The following is an 8,074-nucleotide window of genomic DNA, read 5'->3' as shown; positions in this document are numbered from 1 at the left end:
TGTTGAAAATGCCGACGAGTTATAGAAACTAGATTTAAAAATCTCGACCAGTTATAGAAACTGTATTTGAAAATCCCGACCAGTTATAGAAACTGGATTTCAAAATCCCGACCAGTTATAGAAACTGGATTTGAAAATCCCGACCAGTTATAGAAACTGGATTTGAAAATTCCGACCAGTTATAAAATCTGGAATTGAAAATCCCGACCAGTTATAGAAACTAGATTTCAAAATCCCGACCAGTTATAGAAACTAGATTTCAAAATCCCGACTAGTTATAGAAACTGGATTTGAAAATCTCGACCAGTTATAACACTGAATTTGAAAATCCCGACCAGTTATAGAAACTGGATTTCAAAATCCCGACCAGTTATAGAAACTGGATTTGAAAATCCCGACCAGTTATAGAAACTGGATTTGAAAATTCCGACCAGTTATAAAATCTGGAATTGAAAATCCCGACCAGTTATAGAAACTAGATTTCAAAATCCCAACCAGTTATAGAAACTAGATTTCAAAATCCCGACCAGTTATAGAAACTGGATTTGAAAATCCCGACCAGTTATAACACTGAATTTGAAAATCCCGACCGGTTATAAAAACTGGATTTGAAAATCCCGACCAGTTATAGAAACTTGATTTGAAAATCCTGACCAGTTATAGAAACTGAATTTTAAAATCCCGACGAGTTATAAAAACTGGATTTGAAAATCCCGACCAGTTATAAAACTGGATTTGAAAATCCCGACCAGTTATAGAAACTCGATTTGAAAATCCCGACTAGTTATAGAGACTAGATTTGAAAATCCCGACCAGTTATAGAAACTAGATTTAAAAATCCCGACCAGTTATAAAAACTAGATTTGAAAATCCCGACCAGTTATAGAAACTAGATTTAAAAATCCCGACCAGTTATAGAAACTGGATTTAAAAATCCCGACCAGTTATAAAAACTACATTTGAAAATCCCGACCAGTTATAGAAACTGGATTTGAAAATCCCGACCAGTTATAGAAACTGGATTCGAAAATCCCGACCAGTTATAGAAACTAGATTTGAAAATCCCGACCAGTTATAAAACTGAATTTGAAAATCCCGACCAGTTATAGAAACTGGATTTGAAAATCCCGACCAGTTATAAAACTGGATTTGAAAATCCCGACCAGTTATAGATACTGGATTTGAAAATCCCGACCAGTTAATAAAACTGGATTTGAAAATCCTGACCAGTTATAGAAACTGGATTTCAAAATCTCGACCAGTTATAGAAACTGGATTTCAAAATCCCGACCAGTTATAACTCTGAATTTGAAAATCCCGACCTGTTATAAAAACTGGATTTGAAAATCCCGACCAGTTATAGAAATTGGATTTGAAAATCCTGACCAGTTATAGAAACTGAATTTAAAAATCCCGACCAGTTATAAAAACTAGATTTGTAAATTCGACCAGTTATAAAACTGGATTAGAAAATCCCGACCAGTTATAGAAACTGGATTTAAAAATTCCGACCAGTTATGACACTAGATTTGAAAATTCCGACCAGTTATAGATACTGGATTTGAAAATCCCGACCAGTTATAACAACTGGTGTTGAAAATGCCGACGAGTTATAGAAACTGGATTTGAAAATCTCGACCAGTTATAGAAACTGTATTTGAAAATCCCGACCAGTTATAGAAACTGGATTTCAAAATCCCGACCAGTTATGGAAACTGGATTTGAAAATCCCGACCAGTTATAGAAACTGGATTTGAAAATTCCGACCAGTTATAAAATCTGGAATTGAAAATCCCGACCAGTTATAGAAACTAGATTTCAAAATCCCGACCAGTTATAGAAACTGGATTTGAAAATCCCGACCAGTTATAACACTGAATTTGAAAATCCCGACCGGTTATAAAAACTGGATTTGAAAATCCCGACCAGTTATAGAAACTTGATTTGAAAATCCTGACCAGTTATAGAAACTGGATTTTAAAATCCCGACCAGTTATAAAAACTGGATTTGAAAATCCCGACCAGTTATAAAACTGGATTTGAAAAGACCAGTTATAGAAACTAGATTTCAAAATCCCGACAAGTTATAGAAACTGTATTTGAAAATCCCGACCAGTTATAACACTGAATTTGAAAATCCCGACCGGTTATAAAAACTGGATTTGAAAATCCCGACCAGTTATAGAAACTTGATTTGAAAATCCTGACCAGTTATAGAAACTGGATTTTAAAATGCCTACCAGTTATAAAAACTGGATTTGAAAATCCCGACCAGTTATAAAAACTGGATTTGAAAATCCCGACCAGTTATAAAAACTAGATTGGAAAATCCCGACCAGTTATAGAAACTGGATTTGAAAATCCCGACCAGTTATAGAAACTAGATTTAAAAATCCCGACCAGTTATAAAAACTAGATTTGAAAATCCCGACCAGTTATAGAAACAGGATTTGAAAATCCCGACCAGTTATAGAAACTGGATTTTAAAATCCCGACCAGTTATAGAAACTTCATTTAAAAATTCTGACTAGTTATGACACTAGATTTGAAAATTCCGACCAGTTATAGATACTGGATTTGAAAATCCCAACCAGTTATAAAAACTGGAGTTGAAAATCCTGACCAGTTATAGAAACTGGATTTGAAAATCTCGACCAGTTATAGAAACTGTATTTGAAAATCCCAACCAGTTATAGAAACTGGATTTCAAAATTCTGACCAGTTTTAGAAACTGGATTTGAAAATCCCGACCAGTTATAGAAACTGGATTTGAAAATCCCGACCAGTTATAAAAACTGGATTTGAAAATCCCGACCAGTTATAGAAACTGGATTTTAAAATCCTGATCAGTTATAACACTGAATTTGAAAATCCGGACCAGTTATAGAAACTGGATTTTAAAATCCTGATCAGTTATAACACTGAATTTAAAAATCCCGACCAGTTATAAAAACTAGATTTGTAAATTCGACCAGTTATAAAACTGGATTAGAAAATCCCGACCAGTTATAGAAACTGGATTTAAAAATTCCGACCAGTTATGACACTAGATTTGAAAATTCCGACCAGTTATAGATACTGGATTTGAAAATCCCGACCAGTTATAACAACTGGTGTTGAAAATGCCGACGAGTTATAGAAACTGGATTTGAAAATCTCGACCAGTTATAGAAACTGTATTTGAAAATCCCGACCAGTTATAGAAACTGGATTTCAAAATCCCGACCAGTTATGGAAACTGGATTTGAAAATCCCGACCAGTTATAGAAACTGGATTTGAAAATTCCGACCAGTTATAAAATCTGGAATTGAAAATCCCGACCAGTTATAGAAACTAGATTTCAAAATCCCGACCAGTTATAGAAACTGGATTTGAAAATCCCGACTAGTTATAACACTGAATTTGAAAATCCCGACCGGTTATAAAAACTGGATTTGAAAATCCCGACCAGTTATAGAAACTTGATTTGAAAATCCTGACCAGTTATAGAAACTGGATTTTAAAATCCCGACCAGTTATAAAAACTGGATTTGAAAATCCCGACCAGTTATAAAACTGGATTTGAAAAGACCAGTTATAGAAACTAGATTTCAAAATCCCGACAAGTTATAGAAACTGTATTTGAAAATCCCGACCAGTTATAACACTGAATTTGAAAATCCCGACCGGTTATAAAAACTGGATTTGAAAATCCCGACCAGTTATAGAAACTTGATTTGAAAATCCTGACCAGTTATAGAAACTGGATTTTAAAATGCCTACCAGTTATAAAAACTGGATTTGAAAATCCCGACCAGTTATAAAAACTGGATTTGAAAATCCCGACCAGTTATAAAAACTAGATTGGAAAATCCCGACCAGTTATAGAAACTGGATTTGAAAATCCCGACCAGTTATAGAAACTAGATTTAAAAATCCCGACCAGTTATAAAAACTAGATTTGAAAATCCCGACCAGTTATAGAAACAGGATTTGAAAATCCCGACCAGTTATAGAAACTGGATTTTAAAATCCCGACCAGTTATAGAAACTTCATTTAAAAATTCTGACTAGTTATGACACTAGATTTGAAAATTCCGACCAGTTATAGATACTGGATTTGAAAATCCCAACCAGTTATAAAAACTGGAGTTGAAAATCCCGACCAGTTATAGAAACTGGATTTGAAAATCTCGACCAGTTATAGAAACTGTATTTGAAAATCCCAACCAGTTATAGAAACTGGATTTCAAAATTCTGACCAGTTTTAGAAACTGGATTTGAAAATCCCGACCAGTTATAGAAACTGGATTTGAAAATCTCGACCAGTTATAAAAACTGGATTTGAAAATCCCGACCAGTTATAGAAACTGGATTTTAAAATCCTGATCAGTTATAACACTGGATTTGAAAATCCCGACCAGTTATAGAAACTGGATGTTAAAATCCCGACCAGTTATAGAAACTTCATTTAAAAATTCTGACTAGTTATGACACCTAGATTTGAAAATCCCGACCAGTTATAGAAAATGGATTTGAAAATCCCGATCAGTTATAAAACTGGATTTGAAAATCCCGACCAGTTATAAAACTGGATTTGAAAATCCCGACCAGTTATAGAAACTGGATTTGAAAATCCCGACCAGTTGTAAAAACTGGATTTGAAAATCCCGACCAATTATAAAAACTAGATTTGAAAATCTCGACCAGTTATAGAAACTGGATTTGAAAATCTCGACCAGTTATAGAAACTGGATTTGAAAATCCCGACCAGTTATAGAAACTGGATTTGAAAATCCCGACCAATTATAGAAACTGGATTTGAAAATCCCGACCAGTTGTAAAACTGAATTTTGAAAATCACGACCAGTTACAAAAACTGGATTTGAAAATCCCGACTAGTTATAAAACTGGATTTGAAAATCCACACCAGTTATAGAAACTGGATTTGAAAATCCTGATCAGTTATAACACTAGATTTGAAAATTCGGACCAATTATAAAACTGGATTTGAAAATCCCGACCAGTTATAGAAACTGGATTTGAAAATCCCGACTAGTTATAAAACTGGATTTGAAAATCCCAACCAGTTATAAAACTGGATTTAAAAATCCCGATCAGTTATAGAAACTGGATTTGAAAATCCCGACGAGTTATAAAACTGGATTTGAAAATCCCGACCAGTTATAGAAACTGGATTTAAAAATCCCGACCAGTTATGACACTAGATTTCAAAATCCCGACCAGTTATAGAAACTGGATTTGAAAATCCCGACCAGTTATAAAAACTGGATTTGAAAATCCCGACCAGTTATAGAAACTGGATTTTAAAATCGCGACCAGTTATAGAAACTTCATTTAAAAATTCTGACTAGTTATGACACTAGATTTGAAAATTCCGACCAGTTATAGATACTGGATTTGAAAATCCCAACTAGTTATAAAAACTGGAGTTGAAAATCCCGACCAGTTATAGAAACTGGATTTGAAAATCTCGACCAGTTATAGAAACTGTATTTGAAAATCCCAACCAGTTATAGAAACTGGATTTCAAAATTCTGACCAGTTTTAGAAACTGGATTTGAAAATCCTGACCAGTTATAGAAACTGGATTTGAAAATCCTGACCAGTTATAAAACTGGATTTGAAAATCCCGACCAGTTATAGAAACTGGATTTAAAAATTCCGACCAGTTATGACACTAGATTTGAAAATTCCGACCAGTTATAGATACTGGATTTGAAAATCCCGACCAGTTATAACAACTGGTGTTGAAAATGCCGACGAGTTATAGAAACTGGATTTAAAAATCTCGACCAGTTATAGAAACTGTATTTGAAAATCCCGACCAGTTATAGAAACTGGATTTCAAAATCCCGACCAGTTATAGAAACTGGATTTGAAAATCCCGACCAGTTATAGAAACTGGATTTGAAAATTCCGACCAGTTATAAAATCTCGAATTGAAAATCCCGACCAGTTATAGAAACTAGATTTCAAAATCCCGACCAGTTATAGAAACTAGATTTCAAAATTCCGACCAGATATAGAAACTGGATTTGAAAATCCCGACCAGTTATAACACTGAATTTGAAAATCCCGACCGGTTATAAAAACTGGATTTGAAAATCCCGACCAGTTATAGAAACTTGATTTGAAAATCCTGACCAGTTATAGAAACTGGATTTTAAAATCCCGACGAGTTATAAAAACTGGATTTGAAAATCCCGACCAGTTATAAAACTGGATTTGAAAATCCCGACCAGTTATAGAAACTGGATTTGAAAATCCCGACTAGTTATAGAAACTAGATTTGAAAATCCCGACCAGTTATAGAAACTGGATTTAAAAATCCCGACCAGTTATAAAAACTAGATTTGAAAATCCCGACCAGTTATAGAAACTAGATTTGAAAATCCCGACCCGTTATAGAAACTGGATTTAAAAATCCCGACCAGTTATAAAAACTAGATTTGAAAATCCCGACCAGTTATAGAAACTGGATTTGAAAATCCAGACCAGTTATAGAAACTGGATTTGAAAATCCCGACCAGTTATAGAAACTAGATTTGAAAATCCCGACCAGTTATAAAACTGGATTTGAAAATCCCGACCAGTTATAGAAACTGGATTTGAAAATCCCGACCAGTTATAAAAACTAGATTTGAAAATCTCGACCAGTTATAGAAACTGGATTTGAAAATCCCGACCAGTTATCGAAACTGGATTTGAAAATCCCGACCAGTTATAGAAACTGGATTTGAAAATCCCGACCAGTTATAGAAACCGGATTTGAAAATCCCAACCAGTTGTAAAAACTGAATTTTGAAAATCATGACCAGTTACAAAAACTGGATTTGAAAATCTCGACTAGTTATAAAACCGGATTTGAAAATCCACACCAGTTATAGAAACTGGATTTGAAAATCCTGATCAGTTATAACACTAGATTTGAAAATTCCGACCAATTATAAAACTGGATTTGAAAATCCCGACCAGTTATAGAAACTGGATTTGAAAATCCCGACTAGTTATAAAACTGGATTTGAAATCCCAACCAGTTATAAAACTGGATTTAAAAATCCCGATCAGTTATAGAAACTGGATTTGAAAATCCTGACGAGTTATAAAACTGGATTTGAAAATCCCGACCAGTTATAGAAACTGGATTTAAAAATCCCGACCAGTTATGACACTAGATTTCAAAATCCCGACCAGTTATAGAAACTGGATTTGAAAATCCCGACCAGTTATAAAAACTGGATTTGAAAATCCCGACCAGTTATAGAAACTGGATTTTAAAATCCCGACCAGTTATCGAAACTTCATTTAAAAATTCTAACTAGTTATGACACTAGATTTGAAAATTCCGACCAGTTATAGATACTGGATTTGAAAATCCCAACCAGTTATAAAAACTGGAGTTGAAAATCCCGACCAGTTATAGAAACTGGATTTGAAAATCTCGACCAGTTATAGAAACTGTATTTGAAAATCCCAACCAGTTATAGAAACTGGATTTCAAAATTCTGACCAGTTTTAGAAACTGGATTTGAAAATCCCGACCAGTTATAGAAACTGGATTTGAAAATCCTGACTAGTTATAAAACTGGATTTGAAAATCCCGACCAGTTATAGAAACTGGATTTAAAAATTCCGACCAGTTATGACACTAGATTTGAAAATTCCGACCAGTTATAGATACTGGATTTGAAAATCCCGACCAGTTATAACAACTGTTGTTGAAAATGCCGACGAGTTATAGAAACTGGATTTGAAAATCTCGACCAGTTATAGAAACTGTATTTGAAAATCCCGACCAGTTATAGAAACTGGATTTCAAAATCCCGACCAGTTATAGAAACTGGATTTGAAAATCCCGACCAGTTATAGAAACTGGATTTGAAAATTCCGACCAGTTATAAAATCTAGAATTGAAAATCCCGACCAGTTATAGAAACTAGATTTCAAAATCCCGACCAGTTATAGAAACTAGATTTCAAAATCCCGACCAGTTATAGATACTGGATTTGAAAATCCCGACCAGTTATAACACTGAATTTGAAAATCCCGACCGGTTATAAAAACTGGATT

The sequence above is a fragment of the Nuphar pumila genome, chromosome 10, assembly GCF_984573655.1.
Source record: "Nuphar pumila chromosome 10, dmNupPumi1.hap1.1, whole genome shotgun sequence".
Lineage (NCBI taxonomy): Eukaryota > Viridiplantae > Streptophyta > Magnoliopsida > Nymphaeales > Nymphaeaceae > Nuphar > Nuphar pumila.
Note: the sequence above shows the minus strand (reverse complement) of the source record.